This window comes from Cavia porcellus, unplaced genomic scaffold (assembly GCF_034190915.1).
Source record: "Cavia porcellus strain 051 isolate PalLab524CR breed Dunkin Hartley unplaced genomic scaffold, mCavPor4.1 scaffold_27, whole genome shotgun sequence".
Taxonomy (NCBI): domain Eukaryota; kingdom Metazoa; phylum Chordata; class Mammalia; order Rodentia; family Caviidae; genus Cavia; species Cavia porcellus.
Window position 1 is genome coordinate 18,199,539 of NW_026947510.1, and position 16,828 is coordinate 18,216,366.

Consider the following 16,828-nt stretch of genomic DNA (forward strand, 5'->3'; position numbering starts at 1 on the left):
TGATATAACAGAGCGAAATTAAGACTGACTACACAGAATTAGCTCATGGGAGTCTGTAGTCAGAGGCTGGAGCTCCAGGACCCAGGACAAGGAGAGCTGGTAGTTTACATTCCAGCCTGAAGGCAGAAGAAGATGAATATTCTACCTCCTAGAGTCAGGGAGGAAGAATTCCCTGCGGCCCCTGTGTTTGCTCTGCTTAGACCCTCAACTGATTGGATGAGGCCCATGTGGGGAGGGCGATCTTCTCTATTTAGACTATAGAGCATGTTCACCTCCACCAAAGATGCCTCCACAGACACAGAAGGACGCTGCATCAGTGTGTGGGTACCCCAGGTGCACACCGCCATTAGCCACTCTGGGAGCTGTCATTTCCCCCCAGGACTGATTTCCTGGCTTCCTTCCAATTTTTGAAATCTGTGTTTTCATCATTCGAAATGATGTTCTTATTTCCCTTGTGCCTTCGTTGTAATCATTTCTTAATTAAAAGTGAGATACATGATTTTTAAATATTTGGGGGATTTTTAAATAGCTATTTTTTTTCTTTTGGTGCTGGGGATTAAATCCAGGACTTCACACATGCTAAGCAAATGCTCTACCACCGAGCCACTGTAAATGACTTTTTAACTTTATTTTTAACTGTAGTGAGAGACACACAGCACAAGAGTTCCCATCTAACATTAGTGTTAAGCACATTCATGGCGGTATGCAGCAGTCACCCCATTTACTTCCGTAACTTTTTCTTCCCTGAGTGAAACTGCACCTCTTAGACAACAGCTTCCCACCTTTCCTCCTCTTGGCCTTTGGGACCACCAATCTCTCTCTGCCTGTCAGAATCTGATGACTCCAGGGACCTCAGAAAAGTACAATTATGCTGTAGTTGTCATGTGACTGGCTTATCTCACCGTCATGTCCTCAAGGATCATAAATGAAGCAGGTGCCAGAATTTTCTTCTTTTAAAACATTGAGTAATATCCCATCATGTGGATAAGCCACATTTTTTATTCATTCATCTGCCAATGGACACTCCAGTCACGTCCAGATTTTAGTGACTGTGATGAATGTGTCTGGGAATACAAGTGTACCAATAATCCTCTTGGGGACCCTGCTTTCACTTGTCCTGAAATATTCAGAAATGGGGTTGCTGGATCAGGTAGTAACTGTACTTTTAATTTTTTGAGGACCTCCCAATTGTTTCTTTTCAGAGGGATTGCACTGTTTTACTTTCCCACCATAGTGCATAAGCATTCTAATTTCTCCACATTCTTGCTATCTCTTGTCATTTTCTGTTTTTAATACTAATAATCCTAATACATGTGAAAAAGTATATTTTATTAATATCTAATGTAATACCATTTTGAGACTTGTTTCATGGCCCAGCATTTGGTCTATATGCAGTGGATGTCTCATGACTACTTGAAAATAATTGCACTCTGCAATCGTTTGCTGTGTTAGTCTATAAACATCAATTAGGAAAAGTTTTGATAGTGTTGTTTAAATACTCTATATCCTTCTGATGTTTATTTGTTGTCCTCTAAAGTAAGGTGCTAGAAACCCTCATGATCAACAATGTTTTACTAAATAACCTAGGTGAACTTACATCCCTTGAAAGATGCAACTTGTCAAAATGAATATAAAAAGAAATAAAAATAAGAAGAGCCCTTTATCTCTTAAAAATTAAATCTGTCACACATTATTTACTTATAAAGAAAACTCCAGGTCAGGTCAACTTCTCTGAGAGGATTCTATCAAATAATTATGGAATAGTTAAGACTAATTTGCAGGCTCTTTGAGAACACAGAGGAGATAAAAATGCTTTCACCAGGGTCAGCATCACCCTGATCCCAAACTGTAAAAAAGACTTCACACAAAACGAAAATGATAGATCAATATCTCCCTCAGGCATAAAAATCCTCAACAAAATAGAAAAAGGAATCTTGCAGTATGCAGAAGAATAGTATATTGTGTCCAAGTAAGGATTACTCTAGGAATGCAGGACTGATTGAGCGTCAGAGCATGATCAATATAGATCAGCACGTTAACAGGACAGAGCATCATGCGAACCTCTCCTTATGACAGGAAAAACATTTGGGAACACTGAACGCCCATGTGGCAAAACCGAGTTCAGCAAAATGGTAAGAGATGGGGGGACCTCTTTAATGAAGGGCATTCAGGAACGAGGTGCACATAGTTAACTTCGTGCTTCATAGCCAAATATCGAAAGTTTCCCTTCACAGCAGCCCCAGGGCAGGGGGGTCTGATTGCACCAACTCTCTTTAGCATTGCACTGGAACTTCTAACCAACACTCCAAGGTCAGGGAAATACAAACTGGAAAGGAACAAAGTCTGCCTTTTTTGCAGGCAACATGATACTGCATATATAAACTCCAAAGGATTTAATAAAAAGGCAAAACCTTCAAGGACTAAAATTTAACCAGATTGTTGGATAAAAGCTTATATTCAAAAATTATGTTTGTATTGGGACTGGGGTGTCATTCAGTGGTAGATTGAGAGCTTAGCATGTATGAGGCCATTTAGGTTCTCATTGTGCTCCCCCAAAAGAATCATGTTATATATTCTATCAACAAGTAACTGGAAGAAATATAACAAGATACCATTTGTTATAACACCAGAACATCAATTGTTATTTAAATTAAATTTATTGGTACAATTCAGATATGCATAGTGATCACATTCATCATAGAGAATTTGTACCTGTACATGATGTATCTTAGTTCCTCTTTTTCCCCATTCCTCTCCCCTCTCTTCAACCCCTCTTCCCCTCCCTATTTACAAAGTTTTGTTTCCATTTTATCCTTTTTAAAAAGTTATTTAGAAATGAACTTAATGAAAAGTGCATGATCTTTACACTGAAAGCAACACTTGCTACTTCGCTAAAATCAAATCCTTCACAGTGTGTTAGAATGGAAAACAGTGCAACCATTTTGGAAGATTAATGAAGCAATATGACTCATAAGTGCTTGTCACCCCTCTTGGTGAAGCTGTCGTATCACTGCACAAGGTGTGGATGACGGGAACATGCAAAGCAAGCCAAACATGGGATCCCACCCCACACTCACAGGGTGAACGCTGCCAAAGACACAGAAGATGCTGGGCATGGCAGATCACACCCGGAATGCCAGCACCCTGAGAAACTGAGGCAGCAGGATCTTAAATCCAAGCTCAGCCTGGACAAGTTAGTGGCTTAGCAATATTCTGTCTCAAAATAAAAATAAAACAAAATATAAAGGGCTACAGAACTGCTCAGGATAAAGGCTTTGGGCTCCATCATAGGACTGGAAAATAAAACAAAACATAGAAGATGAGTTTGTTGATGAAGATGTGGAGACACTGGGTCCTTGTACTCCACCAATAGGATGTAAATGATGCAGCCACTTTGGGAAGCCGTGTGGAGTTTCCTGAAAAATTTAACCACACAATTCAGCCATTTCAATTCTGGATATGCACCCCAAAGAACTGACAGCAGGACACCAGGAGCCGCATGTCCACTCAGTTTCATAGAAGCATTATGTGCAATAGGAAAAGGTAAAATCAACCAAGTGCCCTTGTGTAGACAAATGGATAAAAAAAATGATGCCTATCCATTGGTGGAATGTTATTCAGTCATCAAAAAGGAGGCCTTGACACATATTACGACATGGATACACCCTGGGGTCAGGAAATTAAATAAAGCACAATGAATACTGTGTGGTTCCACGTTTGTGAGCCCCCAAGAGAACTCAAGGTCATAGAGACAGCTGAGTTTAAGGGCTGGGGGTTAGTGTTTAATCAGCACAGAGTTTCTATTTGCGAAGAGGAAAAAGTAACAAAGGGATGGTGGTGAAAGTTACACTATAATGTGAATGTAGTGAATGCCACCAAACCATGCAATTAAAAATGGTTAAAGCACCAGGAGTGGTGGCACACACCTGTAATCCCAGCACTCGGGAGGCTGATGCAGGAGTATCTCCCTGAGTTCCTGCCCAACCTGGGCTACATGCCTGCCCAAACTATGTAGTGAGACCCTGTCTCAAAAAAAAAAAAAAAAAAGGATAGGGAAGTAGGGAAATGGTGTTCAAAGGGTAAAAGGACTCAATTAGACATCTGAATTTTAAAGTGTGGAAGATGGTAAATTTTCTGTTATATATATTTACCTAACTATTTTCCAAAAAAGACTTGGTGAAAAAAGACCTGGAAATTCAGACTAGTGGGAGATTGGGGCTACTCTTGCAAATGACTTCTATCACCTGTATTCTAAGCTAGGCTCTTCCTTGGCCTCTCTGGGTACCAATGACATTGTCTCTAGACTGAAGTGAGCATCATACTCCTGGCCAGGTGTGAGACTGAGGGAAAATAGAATTGACACCCCTGAATGTGTACCTGGCCACGTCTTCTCTCTCCATCTCAAGTGGGAAGAAAATGTCACCCCAATCACTAAGCCCAGGACTTTGCAGTCACAGCTATAGATGTGAATGCCAACTAGTAAAAGAAAAGAGAAATCTCAGCGTGGGGCAGTGTCTAACGAGCAAAATACCTTCACCAAAAGGACAACAAAATCTGAGGGTAACTGAAGTTGTGCTGCACCTAATGGAGAAAACCCCTCCGTTCCCAAATTAGAATAGACTTGGGACTGCACCCACCAGATAAAAATCGTTTTCTTCCTGACTACTGGAAAAATTCTGGGCCACAATGAAGTCTAACAATTCAAAGGACTGGCTGGAGTGCTAGGGGGGAATGTGCTCTACCACTGAGTTGCAAACCCAGCCCAAAGAAAATTCTGTAACAAGAGCTGGATCAAGCTTTATCAGGACCCACTTGTTGTTTTTGATGCTGAGGATGGAACCCAGGGTCTTACACGTGCCAGGCAAGCGCTCTACCCATGAACCACACCCCACCTCCTGGGATCGTGAATACTTTGTGCTCAAGAGGTAATTGGACCCAGTGCAAGACTTTTCCACTTTTCTCCAGATAAACTTGGAGGGGCTACTTAGTGGGTCTCACTACAATCTCCCAAGACAATGAGCATCCCTCCAGTCCTGCTTTGTACTTTATTTTTTACATAAAGTATACCCCCACCCTCACGTTTGATTTCCACTTGTTTGCTTAAGAAGCCCCATTCAAATGAGTCTTCTCAAAATGACAGTTTGAGCCAGGCCGGCACTGTGACACATTCCTGTAATTACAGCACTGAGGGAGGGTGACACAGGAACAACAGAAACTCTAGTCCCAACTGAGCGCTTTAACAATTTACTAACAACCTGTTTCCAAATAAAAATAATAAAACAATTTAAAGCTGGGAGTGGTGGCGCACACTTGTAATCGTAGTACTGGGGAGCCTGAGGCAGGAGGATTGTTAGGAGATCAAGGCCAGCCTGAACTGCACAGTGAGACCTTGTCTCAAATAAATAAAGACCAGGGATGTAGCTCCACGGTCAAGCACTTGTGGGCTCAATCCTCAGTACTACTAGATTAATTAACTAATTAATTAACTAATGATACGACCGGGGATACAGTGCAAAGTGAGGGCCCAGGGCAATATCCAGTACTACAAGGGGGAAACTGCGCTACAGTGACTTTTTAGTTCACCTAGGCAAGTAACTATCGGGTCTGAAAAGCCACCTCTGGACCTTAAAAAAGCAAGACCCTCTCTACCGGCTTCCTGTAACTGGGAGTCAGGGACCACCGATTACCGCGGCACCCCACCATGATCTGGTGCTCTCTTCCTTGCTATATCGTGGGAACATCCGGGCCACCACGCAATGAAGACAAGCTAGCAAGCGCTTCCCAGGGACTTGCTGTGTGTTGCTCCACAGCGCCACCTCGCGGCAGTATGGAGCCCAGCAAAGCTGTAGATGGACCTTCTGTTTCTTGTTCCTCCTCTGTGGCCTGCTGTAAACCAGCAAGCTTCCTGCTTGCTCAGTCCGCGAGGTCCTGATCTAGTGGCTTGTGGGAGAAGGCGAAGTGATTTCTCTATCTTGTGTGGCGCTTAGGGTCAGAAGCCTGCATATAAAGCTCAAATTTACCCTTGAAAATTCTCTCAAGCATCCTCACTTGGCAGAATTGAGAGCTGGCTACAGCCTGGGTGCTGCACATCCCATGAGGGTCTGCATGCACTACTGGGGCTGCTGTGGACCTTCAGGAATATCCGTGGGAGGTCTGTAGGCCATCGGAGTTGCTCCTGAAGAGACTGGGGCCAGGTCTTCTCCTCTTCCTTTGCTGCTTCCTGGCTCACGATGTAAGTAGTTTTCTCTGCCATGCACCCCTGTCAAGATGTACGGCCCTTTGAGCCACTCCATGTTGGACTTTGCTTCCAGATCCATAAACCCAAATAAAGCTTTTCTCTCTGTAAGTTAGTTGCCCCAAGTACTTCGTTCTAGTGATGGAAAGCTGACAAAGGAAAGAGTTAAGGTATTAAAACTCTCTCCAGCTCTCTCTCTGTCTGATTTGTTGCAAATTAAATGTGCATATCATAACTCAAGTAACTTGTAACATGATATAGAGGAATCATGGATATAATATGTTCTTTAATTCACAATAACAATATGAAGAATGCATTATTATGTCTCATGTGCCTTTTACCAGTGAGGAAACTGAATCTCAGAGAAGGTCCTTACTTTGCCTCAGCTTTTGAAAATGGCCAGTGACCTCTCCCCAGCCCCACTGGGTGCTTAAACAACTCTGCTATCCAGGATGCAAGTTGGTGTCCTACAGCCCAAGCCATCACACAGCTCTCTTAGGCTTAGACCACACCCTCCAGAGGCTGTCTGGCTGGGATAAGTTCTGCGTAGGGTGCAAGAACCAGGACACACCTCTGAGTGGAGATCAAAAGACTATGTTTCTGTAGATGTTCAACAAGTTAAAGACAGGTGGGAACAGACCAGAAAAACATATGTGTTAGCCAGCCTTCCATTACTATAATAAAATATGAGAGATCACCAGGTTGAAAAGAGGAAGGGTTGGGGCTGGGGATTTAGCTCAGTGGCATAAGCACCTGCCTTGCAAGCAGGCAGTCGTGAGTTCGATCCCCGGTACTGATAAAAATGAAAAGAGGAAGGGTTTACATGGTATGGCTCATGGTTTTGGGGGGTTCAGTCTATGGTCAGGTGACCCCATGATGTTTGGGCTGGTAGTGAGGCAGATGTCATGGTGGGAACATATGATGGAAAAGTCTGCTTACCTCCTGGTGGCCAGTAAGCAAAAGAGAGTAGAGGAGTGACTGGGGCCTCAATATCCCTTTCAAGGCCGCACCCCTTATAACCCAACTTCCTCCCACTAGGCCCTAGCTCTTGATGATTCCTCCATCTTCCAACAGTGCTGTTATGTAAAGACTAAGCCTTTAATACATGTGACCCAAACTCTGGTATGGGATAGAGGAACAGGAAGAAATCCTGGGCAGCTCAGCTGTAGGATGTATTCTCAGGGATTACAGAGACCCAGGTATCCTAGGCTAGAGAGCCAGGATAGGGGTGAATGAAAGGTAGCCTGTGTCGTCATAAAGGATGAGCTTGGTAAGGAGGGTAGGACGTGGAAACAACCTGGCCTTTAAAATCTCTGCTCAGGTTGCCTAGCATTCGTGTCACTTGGGTCCTTGATGCAAGTGGAAGTGCCTGCTGTGAGTTCTACCTCTGGGCCTTCACTGATCCTGTCTAAATTCTTCATCTATCAATTCAGCAACCTCAGTGGAAACTGCCACCTTGTCCAAAGAGCTCTGGCAGCAGCTCATAAAGGGTTTCATTTATGCAGCCTGAGTTACATGCCTGTGTCTGACCAATGATAGTGGCCAATATGTAAATTAAACACCACCTCTGGAGAACACTGTAATTGCCAGCTTTTATTACTGTAATGGGATATCTGAGGTGGGCTACTTTATAAAAGGAAGGAGTTTATTCTGGATTCTTGTTTTGGAGGCTGGGCATCCTAGTAGCTTGGCACATGCTCTGCTGAGGACCTCTCAGGGCAGTTTCACATCATGGTTGGCAGAATGTGTGTCTATGTCTCTATTCATGTGTGAGCCTTCCCTCTCTGTTTAAGGCATCAGGATTCATGAGGCTTCACCTGCTGACCTAATCTAATCGCTTCCATAGTCAGGTTAAATCTGCACTTTTTTAATACTGGGAACTAAACTTTAGAGATTAAACTTAAAGTTTGGGGGAACAAGTCACGTTCGGGCCCAGAGGATCCCATAAGCTTGACGTGGGAGACAGCTGGGTCCCCAGAGGGGGACACGGCTGGCAAATCCCCAATGCTCAAGCCCCACCTGCCTAGGCTTCCAGATGTGAGACTTGAATAAATCTGTGCTTTCCTAACAGCAGAGCCACCAAGACCCAGAAGCAGTCTGAGGAACAGCCCCACTCCAATGGGTGTGGTCCCCAAGTGCGACACCACTCTCCCACTGGGATACCTGCTGGGAGAAATGTGCGCGTCTGGCTTGGTCAGGGGGTCAGTATAGCTCTTCCTGTGTCACGCCCAGGTGGGACTCTTTCCCAGGATTGCACAGATTTCTTTCTTTTTTCTAATGTGTCCGATGCCTTTTCAGATCATAGCAATCCCAATTCAAGCTCTTGGGATTCCACTGTACCCAAGGTGCAGTAAAGAGCAGGTCGTCCCGGGCTTCCTTGTATACACATCGTCTGTGCTTCTGCTGCTTCCCTCCTGTTAGCTAGTGTATGTCACACACAATACCTTGGAACACTTGTTCCACGCCACAGCACGCTTTGCTATAAATAAAGTGATATTACAGAAAATCCTTGCATTTAATTTTCTAGCTCAGGAAACTGAGGCTCAGAAAGGGAATTGGACTTGCCCAAGGTCACACAGGAGTAGGAGTGGGTTACACCTGGGCCTCATCCTGCCCCACATCTGTTGTTTTCTCCATCACACTGCCTTCCTCTGAACAGAAAGGGACAGAATTTTCCATTTGGGTTCAAGTCATGGAATGAAATACAGTTGGATTTAAATTTATTTCCTTTTTTTCAGTACCGGGGATTGAATCCAGGGACATCCCCAGTCCTTCTTTTTTTTTTAAATTTTGAAACAGAGTCTTGCTAAATTTCCCAGGCTGTGCTTGAATTTGCGATTCTCCTGCCTCAGTCTCCCAGAGTGCTCAGATTACAGGCACGAGCACCATGCCTGTCCTAAATTTGTGCTAACATCCAACTTTTTTCTTGTATAAGTGTATCCCAGATACTGAATGAAACATACCAAAAAATCGCTTGTTGCTTATTAGACTTCAGTATAACTGAATACCTTGAGCTTTCATTTGCTAACCCTGGCAGTCCTTCCGTGAGGGGAAACTTATGGTCACAGGAACCTAGAGAGGGACAGAGATCTCCCCGAGATGACGCAGGGAGTGGGTGGCAGACCCAGGGCAGTGGGTGGCAGACCCAGGGCTGGGCTTCCCTGGTCCTGGCCTGGTGGGCAGCTGTGTGGACAGCTGTGTGGACAGTTCTGCTGTCCTGGAGTAGGGAGAGGTGATGAGGACAGCTGCTTTCAGTCCCCATAGGCTGCCTACATGTCCTCACCCCTCCCAGCTGTCCTCCTGGGCAGAACTGTGAAGCAAATCCCAGGTGGCGGAGATGGGAGAGCAAGGTCACAGCAGCTGACAGAAGATGGTGTTGATTGAGCTTGCTGCACTGGGAGATGGCTGCTCAGGAAGCAGCTAATTAAGCGAAGACTCCAATTAAGAAACAATTTGCGTATTTGCAGCAGAATCCTGCAGCCACCCAGCCATGGCAGAGAGCTGCAGGGGTTCACTCTTTGCTCCTCTCAAAGGAACCTCACCACGCCGCCACTTTCAGGGCTGTGAAATGAGGGTGTCGAGGGTGTCGTTGGTATTGAGGGGCCCTCTGGCCTCAGAGTGGGCCATGCCGGATAGAGGGAGGCTCTTTGCCTCCACGTTGCAAGCATTAATGTCTCCCCCCAGCTCCGTCTGTGTTCCACTGAGGGCCATTATGCTTTTGGTTCTAGGGGATTTGAGTCCTAGTCTATGGAGCAGCTGTGCCTGCATTGTCTTGTACACCCCAGTTTCATTTCTCTTTCTGGATCCCATTCCTCTAGGGTAACAGACCAAGGATTCTCCACTTTCTGCACCCAAGAAGGGCCAGGTGTGCTGTTGAGTCATGTGTGGGCTGAAGTCAGCACCCTCCACTGAGATCACCTCGGTGCCCTCGGGGCCTCAGGAGTGGTTCTTGCTGATTGCCATCGAGACTGCAGTCCCATCTGCTGAGGATGTGGCTTGAGGTAAACGATTGCAGTAATGAACTCGATAATTCTTCCCTTGCTGTAGTCACATCCCTCACTTGTCTTCTCCTTCCCTACTGGATGCAGGCCTGCCCTTGTGACTTGCTTTGACAAATGGAATTGTGGGAGAGTTAACCCAGACTGAAGCTTGAAAATGCCCTTGGTGAATGTGGCTTTGTCTCTTGGAATCCATGAGGACGTATCTGGGTCAGCATGTCAGAATGATGTAAGAGACACAGGTTAATGGAGTACTAACCCAGAAGGTTGAGTTGTCCCAGCCAAGGTTGACCCCACAAGTATTCAAGTACCATGCAGGCAATAAGATCACCTAGCAGGCCAAAGAATATATAAAGAACAGTAAATGTTTTCATTTTAAACTTTAAGTTTTTGGGTTATTTGTTATGCAGCAATAGCTAACTGATACATGGATTTTTTCCACTCCAGTATTTCTGCCCTTTTCCTAGCTTCTCCTAGGTTGCTGAGCATGTATAATATGCACAGGAGAAGCTCTGCTATCACAGAGGTTTGTAATCCAGACTGCAGAATGTCCTATCATGTGGAAGTGGGATAGGTTTTCTCATGATGTTCTTGGAAATATAAACAGTTTATTATTTGTAAAGTATCATTTGATAAGGTACATCAAAAGCTTTTGAATTGTTCTCATTCTTAATTCAATCTAATGAAATAATATGAAGTTCAAAGGGGAAATATTTAAGAGATGTTGTTTTGCTATGTTGACCTGAACTGGCTAGCAATCCTTTTGCCTCAGCCTCCCTCAGACTATAAGTATGTACCATCTTATCTTACTTTGGGGAAAAAAATCTCCCCATACAAAAGGCTAAACCTTTGTATGGGATTTAAAAAAATTGTAGTGTATTTTATACCACTGAAAAATTATAACACATCTAAATGTCCAACAATATAGTTAAGTAAATGATTATATATCCAGTTTTTGTATTATGTACAATCATTTAATACAATGTCTACAAGCGATTTATAACCAACACAGGGAAATCTTTGTACTAGGCTCTTAGAGAAAAAAGCATTTTATAAAGTTGTATAGGATGCAATCTCATGTATTAAAAAGTGAGGAATGATTTGATTAGAGGTAGTTGATTTGGTGATAGAATTATGACTAATGTTTTATATCATTTATTTATGTTTCTGGGTTTTCCTCATCTTGTATGAGCATGTGTCTTTTACATAATCTGAAAAAACCTTATTTACATCCGTTAGTGCTGGGATTATTTTTGAGCTGGCAGGAAAGTGCAACATTCTTGCTTAGAAGTTAATACAGAGGACTGGTGAATAACTTCAAGCAGTGGAGGAGGTTGGATCCCAAGCAGGTAACATTTAGGTCACAAAGATTTATCCCTGCAGAAAGCTACTGTCATCCCCAGAGACAAAGAAAGGCATGGGGGTGCCCAGGAGTTGAGGGTGTCTGAAAGGAGTCAGAGTCATGGGACAGAGCTTCTTGGTAGGATCTGGGGCCATCAAAGTTCCCTTGGGGACCCAGGGGAAGTGAAAATGTCACCAAGAGAAGACAAGACAGATTGCTTGCCCCCACTTTAAGTCTATACTCTTTTCCTGTAAGAAAATTCTCTTCCCTCTAAATTGTCTGCCCATACTGTTTCCATAAGGGACACTTACGTGGACACTTATTAACCCTAACCATGCTTCCTGGAAATAAGGGAGTCAGTCCATCTACTCACTCAGCCTCTGGGACCAGACCGGCTTCAAATGCAATGGAACCATGGGGACCCATGTTGTCCTTTAGTCAAATTCTTATCCTTTCCTGCCATGACTATTGATGATCACCATACTAATGACCAGAAGAGGGTGAAAAGCAGTGACACCTAAATCCTTGGGAAATGTCTATCCATTCCTACAAACCCCACGCATATTCCTTTCCTCCATTTCTTATCATCCTTTCATTTTGCATAACATCTCTGTAACACTGAGGAAAATTATGGATGTGATACAATTTTGGCAATTCATGAACGAGTATCCTAAGATGGAAACCATGGATTGTGGCGCCCACCAAAGGCTTGGCATCCCCGGGACTCATTCATCTGGAAAGAACCATGTCTAAATCCTCACAGTATAGTCAAGAGCCTCCATGATTCCTCAGTAGATGCCATACTTTTTGACCACAGTGGTCACACTTTATTTGACATTATTCTCTAGATTTTGGATGCTGAGAATTGAACCCCAGGCTTCACACATGTGAAGTGTGCCATTCACTACTGACTAATTGGCAGGCAGTGGCATCCTTAGGTTGTGGAGCCTCTGGGAAGGAAGTTGGGATATTGGGGTGCTCAACTCACCCTCAATGAGGTCTATACTGCCCAAGATCCTCCTGTTCCTCTTTCTCTTTGCTTCCTGGTTACCATGAGTTGAGCTCATTCCCCACCATGACGTGCTGCCTTTCTACAGCACCAAAAAACAGTGGTGCCTACTGGTAGCTGAAACTTAAATCTGTGAACAAAAACAAACTTTTCCTTTTTTTTTTTTTTTTGATACCAGGGATCAAACTCAGTGACCTTGCACTTGCCAGGCAGCTGCTGTGCCTCTGAGCTAAATTCCTGGTCTACCTCTCCTGTTTTTAAGTTGATCATCTCAGGTATTTATTACAGTAACAGAAAGTGAACACATCTGTGACTATTGTAAAATACCATGCATGAAATCAAAAGACATGTCAAACAAAAAATACATGCCTAAAACATATGTCAGAAATAGACTAAATTTTCTCCATCAACAAAGAGCCCAAATCTACAGGACACAGGCAGACAACTTAACAATAAAACAAGCGGTGGTTCTGAATAATTCATGAAGTTGCTCAGCTCCATCAAAATAAAAGAAATTACTTATTAAAACAACCAGGAGTTTGGGTGTGTACCCAAGAGAAAAGAAAACCTGTGGCCATACAGAAACTTGCTCATGAATATTCATAAGCAGTATTATTCATGATTGCCAAAAACATAACAGAAATATCCATCAACTAATGACAGATAGGTAAACAAAATGTGGCTTATTCATATAATGCAATGTTCTTTGGCTATAAACAGGAATAAAGCAAGGTGTAGTGGTACCCATCTCTAATCCTAGAACTCTGGGAGACTGAGGCAGTAGAATTACAAGTTTCAGCACAGTCTGGGTACCTTAATGACTTAGGAAAACATTGTGTCAAAAATCAAATTAAAAAGTGTCTGAGAATGTTGTTTGGTCAAAATACCTGGGTTCTATTCCTAGTACCAGACACAGACAGATAGACAGACAGACAGACAGACAGACACACACACACACACACACACACACACACACACACAATCAAGGGCTGATATGTGCAGAGACTTGGGCATCATCTATAGAATTTGGTACCCATGGGGTTCTTGGATACAAGGTAACCTGTGTATTGCTCATTCTTGATATTAAAAAATACTGAAGTATAAATTTTTTGCTTTCCAAATCAGCAAGATGTGTAAATAATGGCTCAGAGAAACCAAGCTTCTCACACATGTTGATAAAAGCATAAAAATGCATCGCCATTTGGAAGAGCACTTTGGCCATATCCACCGGATTGAGCACTTCTAGCTGACCCTAGGAAAATGCTTGCAGTGTATCCCGCAGTACCAAGGCTATGATGAGGCACTGTAAGAACAAAGAAACTGGAAGTAGAGGATGCAATCACGGGATGGAATAAAGCACAGCCATTGAAAAGAAGGAAGTAGATTAGGCCATGATGATGCAGAAAGATCTGCAAAGATGTATTTTGGTTTTTTCTTTGTTTGATTGATGGATTGGTTCATTTTTGAGATAAGGGCTCATTATGTAGTCCAGGCTGGGCTTGAACTCATGTCTATCCTTCTGCCTCAGCCTCCCGAGTGCTGTGATTATGGGTGTGCACCACCTCACCTGGCTAGGATGTTTAGATGAAAATGTAGTCTGGTACAATGATACTCATTCTCACATTATCTCCTTCATGTCCCCTCACCTCTCCCCTGCCCCAAGGTCTCATGCAAGCTGGCAAGCGCACTAGGGCTAGACTGGAACTTGCAATTTTCCTGCCTCAGCCTCCCAGTGTGAGGATTAGAGGCATGCATCAGTACCACTGGCTCTGATTCTCTTTTTATAGGTAAAAATGCTCTTATGCCAATGTAATCAAGAAGGAAATGCAGAGCAATGATCTCCAGGGAGAGCAACTGCAGTAGGAAAGAAGGTTGTAGTTTTCATTTTATGATCTTTGGAAGCGTTTGCATTTTCTCAGCATATGCATTAAGTTTATTTTAAAAATGCCACTGGGATCATCTGTGTGGTGGTATCACAAGCCATTTTCATTTTCTTTACACTTTTCTGTATCAAAAAAAGAAAATCTTTTAATGTCTGGTGGTTTCTGGAGGAATGTGTCTCAGCTTTCTGTGCACCTGCACTGCTGTTCCCAAGGGACTCGAATTACAGCCCACTGCCTGCCTCTCCAGGCCTCAGTTTACCTTTCTCAGGAGATGGCAGCAGGACAGGGAGGTTTGTGCATATAGGGCATGGTTGCTGGTTCTGGGAGACTGAGGGACTGAGGCTGCCTTGTGTAATTCCCACCTTTCATCCGCATGGGCAACCCTGCGGGCCTGCAAGCATGTGGTGTGTATCCCAGGAGATTGAGTCTGTGCTTCCAAGTCTGTCCGCATGCTTATATATCCGGGCTTTATGCATGTGACAGACACCAAAGCTTCTCTTGCCTGGGACTCTTGCAAGCTCTCCTTTTTTATTTAATTAGTCAGTCATTTTTTGGTGCTGGGGATCAGACACATACACTTGTGTGTGATAAACCCGTGTTCTGCCACTGTACTACAGCACCAGCCCTCTATTGTCATTTTCTTTCTTCCTGTCTTCTTTTATTGTGTTTTGAGACAGTCTCACTATGAAATCCAGACTGGCCCTGAACTCATGGTAATCACCCCACCACAGCCTCCAAAGTGCTGGGATTATAAATAGTACCATGCCCAAATGTATTCATATTTTAATATGTAGTTTTTAAATCCCTTCTCCCTCATTCACTATATGTCAGGCCCAAAGAACCTGAATCTGTCCTTGGTGAATTTCCACTTCAGTCCATGCCTATACCATGCCTTCCTCTCTCCCCATATGCCTTTCCTTTCCTTCCCCTTCCTTCCTTTCTATCTTCCTTTCTAAGGAAGGAGCATAGCTATGATGACATTTAGGATTTAGGGGCATCCCATGTACATTTGGGAACAGTCAGAGACATGGAGGCTGGAAGCTGGACAGGGTTGGTCAATGCTGGTACTGGGGCTTGGTGGAGGCTGGAAGCTGGGCAGGGGTGGTCAATGCTGGGACTGGGGCTTGGTGGCATGCTCTCTGGCAGCTTGTGACTTTCTGTAGTGTGGGCATCTGTGTGGTACATGGTGTTGTGCTGTGTGGCACGGTAGGGAGCATGAGTCCCTTGCGTTGTGCTGCTAAGGACAGCCTGCACCTGCATGTGGTGTGGTTGTAGCTGGATGCACCGTAGCTTATGAGGTCCCTTAGCCACGGAACCCCTGGGGGCAGCCTCAAAGACATAGCAAACTGCTTGTTGCCAGGAGCCCAGCAGGGAGGAATGATGTCATCCTTGGGAGGCCTTGCAGGACTATCTGACTAAAGCTGGGGCTTCTGCAAGTTCTGCCCAGGTGCTCTTGTAGATACAGTGACTTTTGGTTTCTGGAATCATCAACTAGTCACCAGTGTGGACCAGCTCCTTGGCTGGGGTATCCATGGTAAGCAGACATGGCCAGGACTAAGCATCAGGTTCCCATGGTGATGAGTTGCCATGGTGACCACTAGAGTTCCCAGTTCACAACACCTTTTTGCAGGTGGGAACAGAAGCAGTGGGAACAAAAGTTTTGGGAATAGAAGGCAGGTTCAAAGAGGGCTGCAGGAAGCTCTAGAGTTATTCTTTGCTTACTTCTCACCTTGTAGTACTCATCTATGTATTAGTCAGCTTTCCATTATTATAACAAATACCTGAGATCATCGGCTTTTAAAAGAAACAGTTTATTTTGGCTGGCAGTTGTGGAGGTTCCAGGCCTTGGTCTCTATTTTGGGGCTGCATTGAGGCAGTAGAAGCAAAATTGCTCAGCTCATGACCAGAAAGTAAAGGCAGGAGGACAGATTCTGCACTCCTCTTCAAGGCCACACCACCATGACTTCACTTCTGCCCACCAGGCCTCTGATAATGCCACAGATCAAGTTTTTAGCAAATATTGGATCTATGCCTTTGTTATTCATACATTATTATGTATTCAGTAGTTACTATTATACGCCTTTCAGAAGAAGTGTTATATTTGGATTTTTTTGCGTCTTTCTTTCTTAGTCACCTTCTTGTTATTGAGACACAATATGCAACACCCACAATTTAAAGGAGGAGAGATTGATTGTGGCTCCCACTCTTGATCCATAGTTGCCTGGCTTAGTCAAGAAGGCATGGTGGAAGGGCTCAAGGCAGGGCAGCAGGGAAGCTGAAAGAGGGGAGAGAGGGAGGGAAACCCTTCCAGGCCACATCCCTGAGTACCAGCCTCTCCTGACCACGGCCTCCTAATAGCAA

The 16,828-nt window shown here is 44.0% G+C and overlaps 1 long non-coding RNA gene across 1 annotated transcript; it reads left to right on the top strand.

The window, feature by feature from the left end:
- The first annotated feature begins 5,848 nt into the window (after positions 1–5,848).
- LOC134473625 (uncharacterized) lies at positions 5,849–10,917 on the top strand. The gene is made up of 3 exons (XR_010043977.1): positions 5,849–6,232; positions 10,054–10,236; positions 10,324–10,917. It is a non-coding gene; the product is annotated as an uncharacterized LOC134473625 (long non-coding RNA).
- Positions 10,918–16,828: the final 5,911 nt, after the last annotated feature.